The 18,661-nt window shown below is 41.6% G+C and overlaps 2 protein-coding genes and 1 long non-coding RNA gene across 10 annotated transcripts in view; 1 reads left to right on the top strand and 2 right to left on the bottom strand.

Annotated features, from left to right (window-relative positions):
* The window catches only part of CUL2 (cullin 2), a 54,122-nt gene extending 53,868 nt beyond the window's left edge, over nucleotides 1-254 (bottom strand). For 3 of the 4 annotated variants that reach the window (XM_026068524.1, XM_026068526.1, XM_026068527.1), the window contains exon 1: nucleotides 6-254. The gene's annotated coding sequence lies outside the window, so the exon portion shown is untranslated. The remainder of the gene's footprint in view (nucleotides 1-5) is intronic. The other variant, XM_026068525.1, reaches the window with a different exon arrangement.
* Nucleotides 255-2,093: 1,839 nt separating this feature from the next.
* LOC112967403 lies at nucleotides 2,094-17,975 on the bottom strand. The gene is made up of 4 exons (XR_003253957.1): nucleotides 17,690-17,975; nucleotides 6,173-6,228; nucleotides 4,361-4,485; nucleotides 2,094-2,936 (listed from the first exon to the last, which is right to left on the bottom strand). It is a non-coding gene; the product is annotated as an uncharacterized LOC112967403 (long non-coding RNA).
* Nucleotides 17,976-18,386: 411 nt separating this feature from the next.
* CREM (cAMP responsive element modulator) overlaps nucleotides 18,387-18,661 on the top strand; it is a 32,435-nt gene continuing 32,160 nt past the window's right edge. For 3 of the 5 annotated variants that reach the window (XM_026068516.1, XM_026068514.1, XM_026068513.1), the window contains exon 1: nucleotides 18,488-18,577. The gene's annotated coding sequence lies outside the window, so the exon portion shown is untranslated. Of the gene's footprint in view, nucleotides 18,578-18,661 lie in introns of all 5 variants that reach the window. The other 2 variants (XM_026068515.1, XM_026068523.1) reach the window with 2 other exon arrangements.

Raw genomic sequence — 18,661 nt, 5'->3', positions numbered from 1 at the left:
CTCACCCGCGCAGCCGTGCGCGGCCGCCCGCCGGGCTCCCCCCAGCAGCGACGGGACGGGCGGATCCGACTCGTCCTGGCACGCAGTCACTTTGCGGCCTCGACCCCCCCGCGCGAGGAGCGCCGCTTGGTACGGCCCGCTCTACGGCAAGCGCGGGCGGCCTGAATTCCCCGCAGCGCGTCGGCTAGTCGCCGTGAGGCGCATGTCCGGTGGGGTCCCCGCGCACGCGTTGCTCTTCCACTGGCGACAGCTCCCTCCTCGCGCATGCGCGCCGCGCCGCGCCGCTCGCCACACTCCCGCCTGGGCGCCGCGCCAGGCCCCCGCTCGGCCCGAAAGGGAGTCACTGCCAGCGGGACGGGGCCGCGCCGCGCCGTCGCGCGGGCCCCGGCGCTCGCCGCCTTCCGCAGTGGCCGGCGAGGGCGAGCCGTGGCGAGGAGCCCTGCCCTGGGCGGGCGCGGGGGTCCCGAGCCCCCGGGGCGAGCTGGGGAGACCTGCGCTTCCGCGGAAGGTGGAGGCGCCCGGCCCGGCTCCCCGCGGAGGGGGCGAGGGCTCCGCCGGGCGCCTCGCCGCCTCCTCGGGTTCCTCCGCGCTTTGTTTTCCTTTCCAGGAAGCAAACAAACAGACAAAAGTTTTTAAACGGGAATAACTGAGTAAACCCACAGTGGAGACGAAGTGTTTTACAGCCACGGCGTGCGCCAAGCCCGCACGTAGGCTGTGGCGGAGGGGCCCCGTGCTGACGGCTGGACGCCTTTGGGGCTCCCCGCTGCCCCGCGTTGCCCCAACAAGCCTCCTCCGCTCCCCTGGGCAGCAAAACGCAGGCCTGTCCCTGAGGCTGCTCCCGAGCTCGTGTTTTACAGCTGTCTCATCGGTTTTAGTGGCAGAAATGCTGTGGATTGACAGATGAGAGAAAGCTATGAAATACGTCAGAAAACATAAAACCATAACAAGTTGGGTGTGAAAGTGTAACTTTTTCTACTGATACACCATGTCTCAGCAAGGTGTTTGGCAGGCACATGGATACCTGTTCTAGTTCCTAAGAGCAGGGTAGGGAGATCTGATTCTGAGGACTATTTTCTCTTTCCCCTCTATAGTTGTGGACTAGTTTACATACAGCACTACAGAAATTCACGCTTGGATTACATTGTGGCAGTTTCTTGCATCTTGCCCCAGGAAATCTACTTTCCATCTTCTAGTTCTCCGGAACTGACTTGTTTTTACGGGCTCAAGCAACCGTCAAGTACTCTTTTTAGTAACTCTGTATCCCTTTCATGGGTAAACATTGCTCTCAAGGAGTCCTTTAACAGAGAATTACTAGATTACAAAGCAATAAATTAAACCTCTTTAGGCTGTTATATAATCGCCTCTATTTTTCCCCTAAGTGCATGTGTACCACTACATCATATAGAGTACTTTTTAAATACTTGCTTTATATTTCCTTTGTAAAAGGTATCCATGCTCACTCAGCATAAATCTCCTAGCTATTTTATTTTGTTTTCTGTTCGGAAGTTCCTGAATTTGAGGGATAGGAGGACAATGAAGAAAATCCAACTGTCAAACAGCATCATGAAAGAAGGATGAAAAATTAAATTCACTGTAGTAATTGTTAATATAATTGCTGCATTGCTCAAAATAAAATGCATTTATAGTTTTAATTCTCTTTTTTGTTACTTGGAGTATGTTACATGCTGGAGGGAAATCTGTGTTTGATTTCAGCCCACAGGTTGGTTGCTTTGTTTGTTTAATTATGGGAATGCAACACAGCTGCTCTTATTATGCAAGACAGTTTTCATAGCCACATCCTCCTTTACATGCCATTTAAATACTATTTTTTTTTTCCTTCTGCCCAACTGAAAACAGCAATACTGGAAATTCATAGCTAGTGTGGTGAGGTTGTGTTTTGAAAAATGATTCAAAATTCTTTTACAATTCTCTCTGTAACTTCCAGATCAAACTTCTTCAGGTTCTTTAAACTTTTTTTTATTGACTTAGAAGAGCAAAACACTACCTTATACTTACCCTGGAATCAATGTAAATGATACTGTATGTTACACTGCATCACCAATAACAAAAGGTCGGCAAATGGAGCATAAGAGTTGATATCACTCCCACTGAAATACGTTTATTTCCCCATCGATGTCATTGAAAGCAGAGGGGGACAGAAACATAGCCAGACATGTATTTCTAAGGTGCATGTGTAAAACCACTGACTTCAAACTCTTAAATATCTTTTTTTCTTTCTTATGGAAAATACATTACTTAGGCTGCTTATTCTTAAATAGGTCCAGTTCCTAAGCTCTGCAGAAGCAAGCTTAAATATTCCTTGAATAAAGAGGTATTTTATTAGGAAATTGAAAATTAAGTTCTAAAGACCTATGGTAAGAGTGCTAACTCTGTCATCTACATGTTGAATAAAAGACTCGCATCACTGCACATTTCTGTATCTCATACAAAGTGTATGTATGTGTCAGGTTTACAGAATTATGGTACTCCAAAACACCTTAATTCTATTTATATTCAAAAAGCATAATGCCTAATTGACCTTAAATTTAAAAAATATGGATGTTTTAGGTTCTCAGTTTGCCAGTGGTCTTACAATGGACAGCTGTTACAAAATTGCCAAAATTTTGTAATAATCAGGTCATTAAATGAGCAGGTAGTCCACCTGATGAGCTCACATTGCTAATGGTTTTCAGTATACAGGATCAAAAGTCCGAAGAAAAACCCCTGAAAATAATCCAATGTGGTTATCAGGTCCTCAGCACCAACAGTTCTCTTCTTCAGATGTGCTCCTATTGCATCACGCTAGCCGGTGCAGAGCTAGCCAAAGAGCGTCAGAATGCAAATGGTTGTAACGTAATAAACACCCAGAATGTTTCCTGGAAATCTCCTTTTCCATCCATCCGCTGCATAATGTATTCAATGCATTTGCTTTCAAACTGTAAGACAGTAATGAGCAATATTATGATAACAGATCTTTTATTAAGATGCAATTAGGAAATTCTAAAATAGGCTAATTCTGCATCTACAAGGTAGATGTCTACAGGTCAGCTAATCATTTTAGACCCCTTTTATATTTAGTGGAGAGAAATAGGCCTCATTTTAGATTTCTACATTAGAGTGGGATAAATGGCATCCTAGACTCCATTGACTCTAAACGAAGCTTCATGAGACTGGTTCAGGTAAACTGCATCCTAAGTGTCTCATTTAAAACATGTAGTATCAACCTTAAATATGACTACAAATTGCTGCTGTGAATTTATTTATTAATACATGCCAGACTTTAAGACCCTCTAGTACCTGCTGCTAAATAGAGCTGATCCAACTTTTTTCCTGTCAAAGTGGAACAGAATCTTATGGTTCATCTTTGAAAATTTAAATTTCAGATTTCAAATTCAAATTTTAAAAGGAGTTAATGGTATTTAGGGCAGGATTTCTAGAAGTGCCTAAGTGAAGTAGAAAAAAATCACTTAGGTGTATTGAAAGTCAAGGATATACATGATTCCACAGCATTTCATTGAAAAATCAAAATAATGTGAAAGGTATTACAGAAAACTAGGCATGTTAAAGAGTTTCTCAAAAAATATGTCAATATTTGTATGTCAATATTTGTATTTTATTACAACTGAAAAAGGATCAGTTTAGAGTACACAGTATAAGTATGTACAGGTATGTAGTTTTCTGGAAAAAAAGAGAGATTTGTTTCAGGAAGCTCTCCATCATTCAAATGATTCATAACTCTATTAAAAAAACTCCTTTTCCTGTTTTCAAATCAAGCCCTTACCCATTTCATTTCCAGGACTTACAACTTTTTCTTTTGTCTTTAATAATTTTCTATTTCTTAATTAATTTTGTTAATGCTTTCTGGACTTTTTAAACACCATTTTAATTTTCTCTAATGTCAACCTAATAACCTTACTTTTTCTATTTTGCTGTTTAACTTTCTTGCAACTTTATTTTAGCTTTTGATTACTCTTTTTTTTTTTTTTTTTTGTAAGTAAAAGTGTTGCATTCTATCTCTGGTACTTTTCCCTTTTTGTAGGACCAATGTCTCTTTTTTAGTAGTAGCAGTAGAAACAAGCCTGTGAAATTAAACTCTTGGAAGTAAGATATATAATGGCACAATTACATTAATTGTGCTATGTGAATGTATTAATTGTGTAAGATCATAATATATATCACAACAATTAGATGGCAGCTAATGAAAAGCATCCTCAGCTATCCATGACTCAAACTTTACACAGTATACATTTTCTAAATTTCTGTTATATATGTTCTGTAGCATCATCCTGAGCTAACTGTTGTGGACTGGAAACACAGATGCAGGAAGATATTTTCAAGTCCACTAATTTTGGGTACTCACCTTGGGAGAATCATGTTTTGATTCTTCTGAGATGATAAATAGTCACAATTTTCATGGACTTTAATTTAGGTACCAAATCCTCAGCTTTTTTGCAAATTGTATCCTGGAAGCCTGCAGTTGGGAAACTAAGATTAGGGAAACACAATTAGAAGGAAGAACATGAACATCCATTATTGCTTTTTACGTAAGGTATTTAAAAAAAAAAGTTCTTCGATTTTAAATGTGTTTAGGAGATAACAATATCTAAATGCTAAGAGGGACTTTGGAACATCCGAATAGACAGACACCTTTCTAGTTGCCTAGAATGTCTTTGAGAAGATGGCTGAGAGAGCCATCAGCTGAAAGCGCACGGTGAGGTGGTGGAGGCATGCGAGCGAGCACGCGGGAGGCTCTCCTGTGCGTGCCTGTGAACTCGTCCCCTCGCTCGCACCACGCTGCTCACCTTTCCCAAAGAACGCAAAAGTTCTGCAGCCCGCTAAGAAATAATTGTAACATATCAGCTCAGTGCAAGACTAAAAGTTGTGTATACGTTCTACATGACTGGATATGAGTCACGTATCAGTGGATTTAACTGAACATAACCTTACAGCGGGGCTGCTCCTACTTGCTGAGATCCAGGTGTTCACCAGGTGAATCAGGCCTGCTCTGCAGACATGCCCAAGAATGTTAGCCAAGAAGGTTGCCATCCGACAAAGCATAATCACTGAAAAGTGTGTTCAGCAACCTTAGTAGTAAGTCTTGCTACATTTCTCGATGACAGGAAATGACCAGGCCTGCTTTAGATCCCGCTTAACCCAGACTCAGTGTTATCTTTTGGCAGTTGTAGTTAGTGGAATCAGTGGGTGGCAGAGATCGAACTCTGGCAGTTTTATAGGATGCTCCCGGGCAGAATTCAATTTCTTCACAGTTAATGCTTATCAATGCTTGGTTACAGTAGCGAGCTACACAGGTTCATTTGTATCGTATGAGTTTTAGAACATAAAAACAAGAGTCAGCTATGTCATCAGGTCACCTAAATGCCACAACTCCTGTACAAGTTCAGGGTATTCCATGATTACATCTGCTCCCTGTTTATCATTCTAACCAGCATTCCAACATTTCCTGAAATTCCCCTGTTGTTGATGTGTATTTGTTTTCTCTTATCTGATTTTTCTCTGTCAATTTGCATCAACCTGATTTCTTTTGTCTTAGATAATAAATTCTCTTGGCAGGAGTTGTCTCTTTTGTTTATGCTTATGCTACATCTAACAGTGCTAATTTGGAATCCCGTGAGCCTATGGTAATACAAATACTATACAAAATACACCAATATATGGCCTACTGCTTTAATTAAGTTTTTTTTTTTTTACAGATTACAATCTGAACTGACAGTAAATAGTCCACGTTTCCCATAGCCCCCATTTCATTTGCAAATGCCATCCATGTTGTTATCTGTTTTTTGCCTCTCCTTTTGAATCCTTCTATTTATACAGGAACAGATCCTTTATCCGTTTTCACGTAGAAAAAGAGAATATTGGCTAAATTGTGCAGCAAGTTACTTTCTGTCTCCTCTTCCCTTGCAACCACAACCTCTAGTTTGTGCAAAATGTTTATGCTGGATTAAACCAACATATTTATAATAAACTTTCACTATATGAATTACTAAGTCTGCATTATCAGTGCAGATAATACTACCAAAATAATTTAAGAATACCATTTTTTCTAAATAATTATGTATTTAATGTTAACAACTTCCAGTTCATTGTTAAGATCAATTTATCTTGGGTCTAATCCACAGAACATAAGCAAAGTATGCTGAAAATTATACAAAACCTGGGTCACGTCTAGCAGAATGCGCAGGTTTTTAAGGCTTGTTTTCACTTTGTCTTCTGGAAAAAAAAAAAAAAAAAAAAGGCCTTACAATTTAGTTCTTAGAACTCAGGTTATTTTCTCTGTTATTTTGCGTAACAATTTACTGTTACTAGTAATTTCCCTTGTAAGCTTCCAATTGTTTTCAACTGGAATCTGTAAAATATGTATTTAATATGCTGGTATTTGGCAGGATATTCCTTGGAACAAATAAACTGTATGTTCAGTATTAGAAGAAAATTAAATTTTTTTTACACTCTAGTTTGTTATCTAGAGACCATATTTTAACAACAGCAAATTAATACATGGAAGATATTAATGCAGTGTAACACAATAGCAGCATATTGTCTTCATATGTACAAAAATATTAAAAGTCTTTCCAGGTTATTTTAAGATTCTTACAAGTTAGGGATAATCAGTAGCTATACTTTTATGTATAATACACCTGAAACTGCAAGCAATTAAAACATTTTAGCTGATTACAAACCAGAAAATGAACTTTACAAAAGCTAGTGATAGTAGTAAACGCCTAGTGCATAATTTCATTTCTAAATAGACTAGTTATCTGATGATTGCTTTACTGTTCTACTTTGCTTTGTGATGATATGACAAGATATATGAAATCAGGAGTGAATTTCTATTTCATTACAAATATTTTAACTCCAGATTTTATTGTGGCTTGCTTTGTCTTTCATTTGGTGACATGTAAAATATGAGTACGAATTGAATGCACATTTTGTGATTATAAAAAATCCACAGTAATAAAGCATTCTTGTATCTTTGGTTTTTATAAGTTTATGAAGAATTTTAAATACATGATTATTTTATCTGCTTTAAAACATTTTCATTCCTGTAATTGTAAACCCACTGCAATCATGTCCACTAGATGGCAGTGCAGAATATATTAAAAAATAGTTTAACAGTGCACAATAAACATACACAATATTAACAAATTCTAAGACTAATAAAATCTAAGTCTGTTTGTTCATGAAATAGGAAAATAGATAGATGTTGACCTTACCCAACCAACATTTATTAGTGAGCCATCAACACCTTAGTTCAACTCCCATATTTGTTAGATCCCTCCCCAGGACCTAAAGTTTCTTGAATAATAAAAAAGTCTAATAAAAAGTCAATTTTTTTCTTCATTATTAAAAAGGGTCATCAACTTCTTTTCATGTCACTGTAGCTAAACAGCTATTTTTCCATATAGTATACATGAGCAAACCTAGCCAATTTTTCTTTCCTGTATCTTTATATATATATATATATGTGTGTGTGTGTGTGTGTGTGTGTGTGTGTATATATGTACTGCTAATAAAATTCCTCTGGAACACATTATAGTGGCAAGTAAAACTGCACATGTAGAGCTTTTATAAGCAATGAATTGCTTATATTTCAATAACTCTAAATCTAAATGGTTATATTTAGAGGACTTCTAAGGCATAAAATAGCTTTATATGCCAGATGCCGAAAAGGTAAAGCCTTTCAGAGCTTTCACTTGTTCCATTACAAGATGTTCTACATCTTCCCTGTTCAGAGAGTGCATGAAATGCAGACAGCTCAAGCACTTGCTTGTTACAGGCTGCATTTAACTACACACCATTAGTTTACTCACAACAAACTGCTTCCCGAGGTTCAAGCCCTTCCTGAGGGCTTCTTCAAATACATCAGTAGCAAGAGGAAGACTAGCGAAAATGTGGGCCCTTTGCTGAATGGGGTGGGTGCCCTGGTGACGAAGGATGCAGAGAAGGCAGAGTTACTGAATGCCTTCTTTGCTTCAGTCTTTACTGCTCAGGCCAGCCCTCAGGAATCCCAGACCCTGGAGGCAAGAGAGAAAGTCTGGAGGAAGGAAGACTTTCCCTTGGTGGAGGAGGAGTGGGTTAGAGATCGTTTAAGCAAACTTGACACCCACAAATCCATGGGCCCTGATGGGATGCACCCACGAGTGCTGAGGGAGCTGGCGGATGTCATTGCTAAGCCACTCTCCATCATCTTTGAAAGGTCATGGAGGACAGGAGAGGTGCCTGAGGACTGGAAGAAAGCCAGTGTCACCCCAGTCTTCAAAAAGGGCAAGAAGGAGGACCCAGGGAACTACAGGCCAGTCAGCCTCACCTCCATCCCTGGAAAGGTGATGGAGCAGCTCATCGTGGAGGCCATCTCCAAGCATGTGGAGGAAAGAAGGTGATCAGGAGTAGTCAGCATGGCTTCACCAAGGGGAAATCATGCTTAACCAATCTGATAGCCTTCTCTGATGGAATGACTGGCTGGGTAGATGAGGGGAGAGCAGTGGATGTTGTCTACCTTGACTTCAGCAAGGCTTTTGACACTGTCTCCCATAATATCCTCACAGACAAGCTCAGGAAGTGTGGGCTAGATGAGTGGACAGTGAGGTGGATTGAGAACTGGCTGAATGGCAGAGCTCAGAGGGTTGCGATCAGCGGCGCAGAGTCTAGTTGGAGGCCTGTAGCTAGCGGTGTCCCCCAGGGGTCAGTCCTGGGTCCAGTCTTGTTCAACTTCTTCATCAATGACCTGGATGAAGGCACAGAGTGCACCCTCAGCAAGTTTGCTGACGATACAAAACTGGGAGGAGTGGCTGATACACCAGAGGGCTGTGCTGCCATTCAGAGAGACCTGGACAGGCTGGAGAGGTGGGCGGAGAGGAACCTCATGAAGTTCAACAAAGGGAAGTGCAGGGTCCTGCACCTGGGGAGGAATAACCCCATGCACCAGGACAGGTTGGGGGCTGACCTGCTGCAAAGCAGCTCTGCGGAGAAGGACCTGGGAGTGCTGGTGGACACCAAGTTAAGCATGAGGCAGCAATGTGCCCTTGTGGCCAAGAAGGCCAATGGGATCCTGGGGTGCATCAGGAAGAGTGTTGCCAGCAGGTCGAGGGAGGTGATCCTCCCCCTCTACTCAGCCCTGGTGAGGCCACATCTGGAGTACTGCGTCCAGTTCTGGGCTCCCCAGTACAAGAGGGATGTGGCACTACTGGAGCAAGTCCAGCGAAGGGCCACAAAGATGATTAGGGGACTGGAGCATCTCTCTTACGAGGAAAGGCTGAGAGAGCTGGGCCTGTTTAGCCTGGAGAAGAGAAGGCTGAGAGGGGATCTTATCAATGTGTACAAATATATGAAGGAAGGGTGTCGAGAGGATGGGACCAGACTCTTTTCAGTGGTGCCCAGAGACAGGACGCGAGGCAACGGGCACAAACTGAAACACAGATGCTTCCATCTGAACATGAGGAAATACTTCTTCACTGTGAGGGTGACAGAGCACTGGAACAGGTTGCCCAGAGAGGTTGTGGAGTCTCCTTCTCTGGAGATATTCAAAACGCGCCTGGATGCAATCCTGTGCAATGTGCTCTAGGTGACCCTGCTTGAGCAGGGGGGTTGGACTAGATGATCTCCAGAGGTCCCTGCCAACCTCAGCGATTCTGTGATAATCACGTGGTTGCAGTGGGAAAATGAAATAGCCACGTGAGGGCACTCTATGCTATGGAAGGGAAGTCAGAGAAGTTGAGACTGAAAGTTACTTTACCCATTCATGATTAAAAAATACATTTGTTTAGAGTAGCAACAGTGAACCAAACAAAACACGACAATGTGACAAATACCTTTTTTATTCTAAAGTCCTCTCCTTCCTCCTTTACTTCAGAAATTGTGTAACTCTCTTCAGATAATAATTCTTGCTGTTTTTAGCTGTATGACTACTCCATAAGTGGCATCTCAGGTACTGAATCTACACATATTTTATCCGCGCAGATCATGTGCACAGATCCAATCATGCATGGAGACAATACAATAATATCTTACTGGAAATCATGTTAAAATAATCCTCACAAGGAGATGTTTGTAACACAGTGGGAAAGGATTGTTTAACAAATATTGCGAGAGGGAGAAGTCTGTTTCTGTGTGTTCACTAGGCACAATGTTTTGGAGAAAATAGTCACGTAAATCTTGAATAGTTCTACTGCAGTACTAAAAATATAAAACCTAGGATATTGTTATCTGACATCTGCTGCGTGTAGCGTATGCATAAACGCATGTAGACGGAAGAAAAACATTAGAGTTCACAGATTGCACAAACCGTAACGATGATGAACCTTAGGCAATACAATTCAACTTTGAGAGAAGGTTGAATTTGCAGAACTGTTGTTTCCAGAAAAAAAGAGCAAGAAGTATCTATCTTAACTGAAGCATGATAAATAGGAAACTTTCTAGTGCCCATTTCTAAAACATCATTTTTCGAAATGAAACTAGGTATCATCCCACTCTGATTCAAGTACAGTGATAGCTTCCTCAGTTTTCAGAAGAAATGATGTAAGAAAAATATATTTGCCTTTCATGTAGTTCAGTGAAACACATTTTTCATACTTACGGGAGACTGAAACCTCCATAGATATGCAAAAGTAGCAGATAAAGAGAACAAGAAAACAGCTCTCAAGTAAACCAGCTGCCAAAATAGCATCATCGAGGAGATAGGTTTGTTGAGCCAGCATTTGATAAGAGACAAGATGGAGATTTCCTCTGCAGCAGGAAAAATGTGTAGCTTTAGCCCTTGTATGTGCATTACTGGGAGATTAAGAGCTAAACGACTGTTGATATGAAGGGAATATGAAAGCTCTGTGGCATAGACTATACTGTGAATAGCTTGATAATCTCTTTTTATATTGAATACTGTTCTACTTATTTTTTTTCATTTATATCTCTCCCTTCTCTCTATAGCTTCCAGACAACTCTGCTTTGTGGCTAGTGAGCTCCATTTACTCATAGCTGCTTTTGCTTTTTATTCTTCCTTCTTGCTCCTGTCATTTATAGCCATCAACAAAGTCACTACCACCAAAAAAAATCTGCTCCCTCACCATTAACAACCTGCAAGTGGTAGAAAATCTATTCTATAGCCAGACTGTCAACTAAATGCAAATTCTTAGTATTTTTAGTCATATTTTCATTATTTATTTTTGAATGAGTATGAAATCTTTACATGTTTGTCTTTGCCTGCATTCTCTGAATGGTTGATGTCATTCACCTGTCCTTTGTGCGAGGCAGATTCTCAATACCTGTATTAGCGTCTGCCACACTATTACATTGGCTTACCTTGCTTTATATGATAAGCCCTTTGCAAAGCATGGTTGTACAACAGCAAACAGATTGTGGCATGCACATTCCTATGGCATAGTGTATTCACATTCAGCTATTTGAGCCTTTTTCAAAGCTTTCAGGAAGCTTTTCATACAGGTAATCTGTTTTCAGCATAGTGGATCCTACATTGCCTATTCAGAAGACTTTTAATAGTAGAATTTTATGTATTTATATTTTAAACAGAACTCATGCAGTTGTTTGGAAAGAGAGATAAGTTTATATCCATTCTACTTGTACAAAGCAATGTTTTATACAAACCTTATACTTTCCACCAAAGGAGTTCAAAGATCTCTACAAACAGTAATACATTGTAAATGGTTAAGAGCATTGTGATGTACATATTACCTCCATTTTATAGGTGAGGAAATTACTATATCAGGAAATTTTATTATTCAGCAGAGGAAATTAAAAAAAATCATGTAGTAGATATCAATTTTCATTTTGTTTTTCTGCTGCAGCAGAAATATGATAATTTGTGTATCTTTAACTCTCTTGTCAATCCTTAAAACGTTTCTACCACCTTACACTATTGTTAAGTATTCATAATACTGTTTTTCAATTATAATCACTTCTTTCATGGAATGAGTATGCAACAAGTAAGTATGTAACAATTCAATTAGAAACACAGGGAGAATTTAGAATGGCGAGTTATTTGCCTGACTATTAGTACTTAAAGGTTTCCCCAGTTACTTCTTTCTTACAGCACTGCAAGCGCTGGTAAGCTGATCTAAGAATGGGGGCAAGAAAACAGGCACTGTCAATTGTGTCCTCAATTCTCCTTCGTTAAAAGCTTTTCTCACAAACACCAAACCAAATGTTGAACAGCACATTCACAACTTGTTTTAGCTGTTTGTATCCTTCAAGCAGTGCTAAATAATGGGAACAGTTTAGTTGCTAGTGTACTCTGGCTTACTTTGGCATGCTCTGGTGCACTGACAAATATGCCTATCAAACTATGAGACACATAAGGTGGTAGCTAATAGCTTGTGATTCCTGTTTAGTATTTATAAAAATAGATTTTGATTACAAATCCTAAAAAATTGTCAAATTAAAAAAATACATTAAAATGTTGTATTTCAGACTGTGCATCTATGCTTTGAAGTGTGAAACACTTTAGCATTATTGTACATTATTGTGTAAAATCAAATCATTAGAAACCTAAGAAAATCGAAGTAAAGATATTTAATACAAGAAATGTAAATAGATTTGTATTTGGTACTCCCTTCAACAACAACAACCCCCTAACCTTCCAAATAAATAAACCCTGTAATTCACACAAAGTAACATAATGTAGAGCTAGCTGAGCTACTGGCAAAGCCTCACAGTTGTTAGCTCAGCTTTCTAACTGAGCTATACCTGTGACTCAGCAAGGCTTTTCCTTCCTGTGCTTCTGGCACCCACAAAAGTCAAGCTGGTATCTTACCACAGCACTAATTTAGGCAATGTAAGTTTTCAGAGGCTCCAGCAATGGGCAATAGTGAAAAATTCTTAAAAATAAAGATATATGTAATTTGCTCCTAATCTACTCACACAGACTCTCAGTCTTACGTCCAGTGTAAAACAGAGTTTAGGAAAGGAAATATAACTAAATACTTAAAAGCCTTCAGATGTGTAACATTCTTATAAACATATATAAATACAGTTGGGAAAAAGCAATGTACTAATGTTCCAACTTTAACAATATTGCTCAATACTTGCCTTTCTAAGGACATATTGTTCTTGTTTCTCTTTATAAGCCAACTGAAATGCAGATTTTTCTTAGCATTGCTGGCAGTTTATCAAAAAAGGACAGGTAAGTTAGATGATCAGGTTTATACACACTCTTTAGAGTAAACTTGTTGCTTGCCTAATCCATTCTGTATTTCAGACAGCTCAGGACTCCATTGCATCATTAGAGTATTGGCTTTCATCACATTTACAAAATAAGTTGTGAAAACAATGCTTGTATGTTATGACTGCACTTTCCTGTGATGCCCTGCAAGTTCTGCTTTTGTCCTTCTATTCTTTTAGAGGTAGAGGAAAAATAGAGATAGTGACCAGCTTTAATGACCAGCTAAACCTTGAGCGGTCCATGAAGAGATCTGCGATGCAATTAATTTATGGTAGTTCAGTTTCTTCCAGTTCCATATGCCCACTGAGGAATTAATTTATGACCTATGACAATAAGTGTAAGCATGCAGTCTTTAAGGAGACAAAGATGTAGACATCAAACATCAGATCTCCCATAACATCCTCACAGACAAGCTCAGGAAGTGTGGGCTAGATGAGTGGACAGTGAGGTGGATTGAGAACTGGCTGAATGGCAGAGCTCAGAGGGTTGTGATCAGTGGCGCAGAGTCTAGTTGGAGGCCTGTAGCTAGCGGTGTCCCCCAGGGGTCAGTCCTGGGTCCAGTCTTGTTCAACTTCTTCATCAATGACCTGGATGAAGGGACAGAGTGCACCCTCAGCAAGTTTGCTGACGATACCAAACTGGGAGGAGTGGCTGATACACCAGAGGGCTGTACTGCCATTCAAAGAGACTTGGACAGGCTGGAGAGGTGGGCGGAGAGGAACCTCATGAAGTTCAACAAAGGCAAGTGCAGGGTCCTGCACCTGGGCAGGAATAACCCCATGCACCAGGACAGGTTGGGGGCTGACCTGCTGCAAAGCAGCTCTGCGGAGAAGGACCTGGGAGTGCTGGTGGACACCAAGTTAAGCATGAGGCAGCAATGTGCCCTTGTGGCCAAGAAGGCCAATGGTATCCTGGGGTGCATCAGGAAGAGTGTTGCCAGCAGGTCAAGGGAGGTGATCCTCCCCCTCTACTCAGCCCTGSTGAGGCCACATCTGGAGTACTGCGTCCAGTTCTGGGCTCCCCAGTACAAGAGGGATGTGGCACTACTGGAGCAAGTCCASCGAAGGGCTACAAAGATGATTAGGGGACTGGAGCATCTCTCTTATGAGGAAAGGCTGAGAGAGCTGAGCCTGTTTAGCTTGGAGAAGAGAAGGCTGAGAGGGGATCTTATCAATGCGTACAAGTATCTGAAGGGAGGGTGTCGAGAGGATGGGACCAGACTCTTTTCAGTGGTGCCCAGAGACAGGACGCGAGGCAACGGGCACAAACTGAAACACAGACGCTTCCATCTGAACATGAGGAAATACTTCTTCACTGTGAGGGTGACAGAGCACTGGAACAGGTTGCCCAGAGAGGTTGTGGAGTCTCCTTCTCTGGAGATATTCAAAACGCGCCTGGACATGATCCTGTGCAACGTGCTCTAGGTGACGCTGCTTGAGCAGGGGGGTTGGACTAGATGATGTCCAAAGGTCCCTGCCAACCTCAACCATTCTGTGACTCGGTGATTGCATAAGTCAAGAAATATACAAAACATTGTGAAAAGAGTCTACCAGTGATCTTCACTAAGTGTTAAGTGAAAACAAATTGAATACTTAGCTAAAAGATGTCCAGTAAATGGGAATTATTTCTGACATAATAAACAACATGTAAGTTCTTTTTTTTTCCCTTTTACAAAAAATATTTAGGGCATTTCAGACATCATAAACTGAATAAAGGCTTTTCTTTACTCCAGAAGTTGTATTTCATCATTCTTCAATGTATAGGAATGTGTAGGTGTGGAATGGTCCAAGAGACGACATATGCAACACACCAAATAGTTATTAAGACAAAAAAAATCATTGAACAACAGTCAAGACAGCAAATAATGGAATCATTTCTATAATTTATTAAATAAAATATTAATTCAATTAGAATGTCAGTCTTTTTATTTTTGTCAATCTAACCTATATATTCTTCAAAGGTCTGTGCTCTAACTAAAAATAAATCTGTAAGTAATATTTACATAAGCAGCATATCCCTTTTTCTGTCTTTACTGATGCCATGACAATCTATGAATTTTTCTCAATAAAACTTTCCATAAGTGCGTCATAAGATTGTAACTGAAATATACCTAATTCTTTTAACCTAGTTCTTCAAAAAATATATTAAAAATATAGCGATGAAGACCCAGTATGTAAAATTAGTTGTTTGAAGATGACATAAATGGTATTCACATTGATTTATTATGTACTGGTGAAGTATTTATTTTCTGTGCAAAGGGCATAAGCATTTCTTTTGGTGGCAGTGCCAGTTTAAGTGGCTTTAGCTCCCTGCTCCTTCTTACTCATGTATTTACCACTCAGTTAAGGCAGTACTTCTTGTGTGACTGGGCAGACCAGACTTGAGAAGTGATGCAGGTTGAAAGTAACTTTTTTTCTAGATATCTTGCTTTTAACACAGATTACTTCCCAGATATGGTTTTGGCTACACAAACACTTGTATCAAAATAACTGAGGCAGTAGGAGTGAGATGTGAGCAGCAACTGGGGGCTGCTTAACTTGGCTTTGCTTCTTGGGTTACACTTTCTAATTTAAAGAACCTTTCCCTTTGCACACCAAAGCCAAAAAAACAAACAAACAAAAAGAACAAACAGAATTGTTACTGAAGTGCTGATATTTCCTTGACTTTGTAGGATATCGTATCAGGTTGGATGTTTCAAGTTAGAGAGAAAAGAGGACTCAGGCAGACAGTCATTCCGCTGGCAGTGAAGTGCCTGGCTTTCAAATTTATATTCATAACCATCTTGTGTAAATTATGATGATCATAAAGCATCCTATCCTGTGTGGACTTCATATGGATTGCCTTTGGTCCTAGCATTTGAAATTAAATTGGTTCATATCAGGGATTGATACCCATTTAATCAGAACAATTTTAGAATGATTTCAGTAAAGCTAAATCTTTTGTAGCACAGATTGGTTTGGCCTCAGCTAACAAATATACTACCCCAAGCTTGCCCCAGTAAGAATGTAGCACTTTCTGTTCATTACCCCCATCTTCCAGCCCACTAACCTGGTAGGCCAAACTAAATCCAAGCAGAACTTTATCAGCTTCAGTGAGCCAGGTCAAGTATGCAAGAGCTGAAGCTGGTTGATCATCCTTGCATCGCTAGAAACTAAATCCCTTTGGCAATTCACTCATTCTTGTGACTAGGAGTTTCTCAGACTGGAGCTTTAATTTTCAGTTTACCTTTTAGATTCCTTATTTCATTAAAAAAATAGAGAAAAGAGGTATAAATAAAGATAAATCAATGAAGTATCAAAGCTGCTTGCAACTTACTTGAAAAATAATAGAAAATAACTACTTTTCCAACTTTACGCTGCAAAAGTTCCATGGAAATTCTCAATTTGTGTATAAATAACTCACTCTAGCGGTTTTCTTCCTCACTGCTTATAATCAGATTTCCACTTTCACAAATATTTTTTTTACATGTTACTAGACTCACAACATCTGCTTTTGTCTTTATGGCTACACTAAGCAAAGATGGAATTTCTTCCAAAGGCATCACCAAACTATTCTCGGTATTTTTACGCTTGCCTGTTCATTTGATTACATTAATATTCTATCAAATATTTTCTAATTCACCAGATGTTTTCTACTAAAGCAAGTCCTTTGATGAACGGATATAAGAAGTTTGTACTTAATGGGTCAACTATACTAGTAGAAAAGGTTATGAGTATAAATCAAGGGAAAAGAAACTCTTACTTAAAATTCTGAAAAGACACATAAAAACATATGCAACAAACAAAAGGAGGGAAACAGAGCTCAAAACAGGAAGGGGATGTTGTTCAATATTTCAACAAAGGAAACGAAGGATGAAAACTGAAAACTTTCGTAAGCAACAAGGACATTCTAAACATTGTATTATTTACACTGCATTGTGATTTTGATAGTTGTGTTAAATAAGTTCTAGGAGGCAAATAACTAACTTATGCGGTCAAAGGCAAAAGCCTTTGCAGATAAATGTAATTCACTTTTCCCATGAAGTGTGAAGCCACAAATAGTTGTTTTCTGAACACAAAAAATCAGTATCTCAGTTCTCTTCACTCCATGAAAAGACTGAATACTTGACCTGTATGAACATATTACTAATGCTGACATATATATCCTCCAATTCTTTAATTACAATGAGTCCTGGGGAATTAACTCAGGCCTTTCATTCTTATTAGACACACTATCAAATAGTGTTTCATAAAAAACAACAAAAACGAAAATGTTAAGTACATTAAGTAACTTCAGAATACGTATAGATATGTAATACTGTAACAGACAGAGTAGTATAAATCCTTCTTGCATTACTTCGTAAAGTATTGAACCGTAGCTAAGACACATGTTAAAACACCACTAGTACCACAGTTTATGACCCAAGCCTTTATGTGATCCAGGTATTATTAAAACCGGGGACATAGGCCTTATACTTCCTGGAGCAAGAAACTTTCAAACACACAGCAGAGACCAAACATGACTCACACCATGTGAACGTATCCTTGGGCAGCGAGGGGGGAAAACAGGAACTGTTCTTTATCTCTCAGCAGTTTCTAATGTGTTTAGTCAAATAAACACAGAGCTTGATGTCACACGCCTGAAGGAAAAACACACACTCCCAGGAGTAACTGATGCGAGGGACGTGCTTTCGGTAAACACGGGAATTCACGCACAGGCGCCAGCTCCGCGGGCCGCCCCTGCGGCCCCTCGGCGCGCTTCCTCCCACCTGCGGCGCCGCCGCGGGGCCGGTGACCGCCAGGGCCCAAGCGCGGCTCCGCTCCGCCCCGCCCCGCTCCCCAGCGCCCGCCGCGGCCCAACAGCCGCCCTTACCGGCGGCGCCCAGCCGGCACGCAGCGGAGCCGCGCCGCGCCACAGCCCTCCCGTCGCACACCGCAAGCGCGGCCCCGGAGGGAGCGGGGCCTCCCCCCGCCCGCCGCGCCCAGCGAGGGCCGAGGCGGCCCGACGCCCCCGGCTGTTACCCGGCTCCACACGACGGGCCGCTGCGCCCCCCGCAGAGAGGGGCGGCACCGCCCCTCCCCCACACGGCCGGGCCGGCTCCGAAGCCCGCTGCACGGCGGCGTCCCGCCCCCCAGCCAATGAAGAGCGCTGCCGGCTGCCCCGCCTCGGCGGTTGGCCAGGCCGCCAGCCGTTGGGCGCCCGGCGACCAATCGGAGCCGGCGCCCGCGGCCGCCGAAGCGCAGGCTCCTCCTCCTTCCGCGGCCGCTGGGGCTGGGAGGCGCCGCAGACGCCATTTCCTCAGCGCCCCCGCGGCGGCGCGGCTGCATCAGCGCTGACGTGAGGCCGACGTGCGGCTCCGCCCGGCCCAATCCCCCCCACCCCCCTGTGACGGGGGCATCACGTACGGGGCGGCGGGTGAGTGCGGGAGGGGGCGGGGACACGTGTGCGCGCAGCCCGACCCCCCGCGGGGCCGGGAGAGGGGGAGCGCAGAGGGCAGCG

This window comes from Apteryx rowi, unplaced genomic scaffold, assembly GCF_003343035.1.
Source record: "Apteryx rowi isolate R43461 unplaced genomic scaffold, aptRow1 scaffold_274, whole genome shotgun sequence".
NCBI lineage: Eukaryota > Metazoa > Chordata > Aves > Apterygiformes > Apterygidae > Apteryx > Apteryx rowi.
The sequence above is the reverse complement of the archived record's forward strand: the minus strand, read 5'-3'. Positions and strand labels throughout refer to the sequence as shown.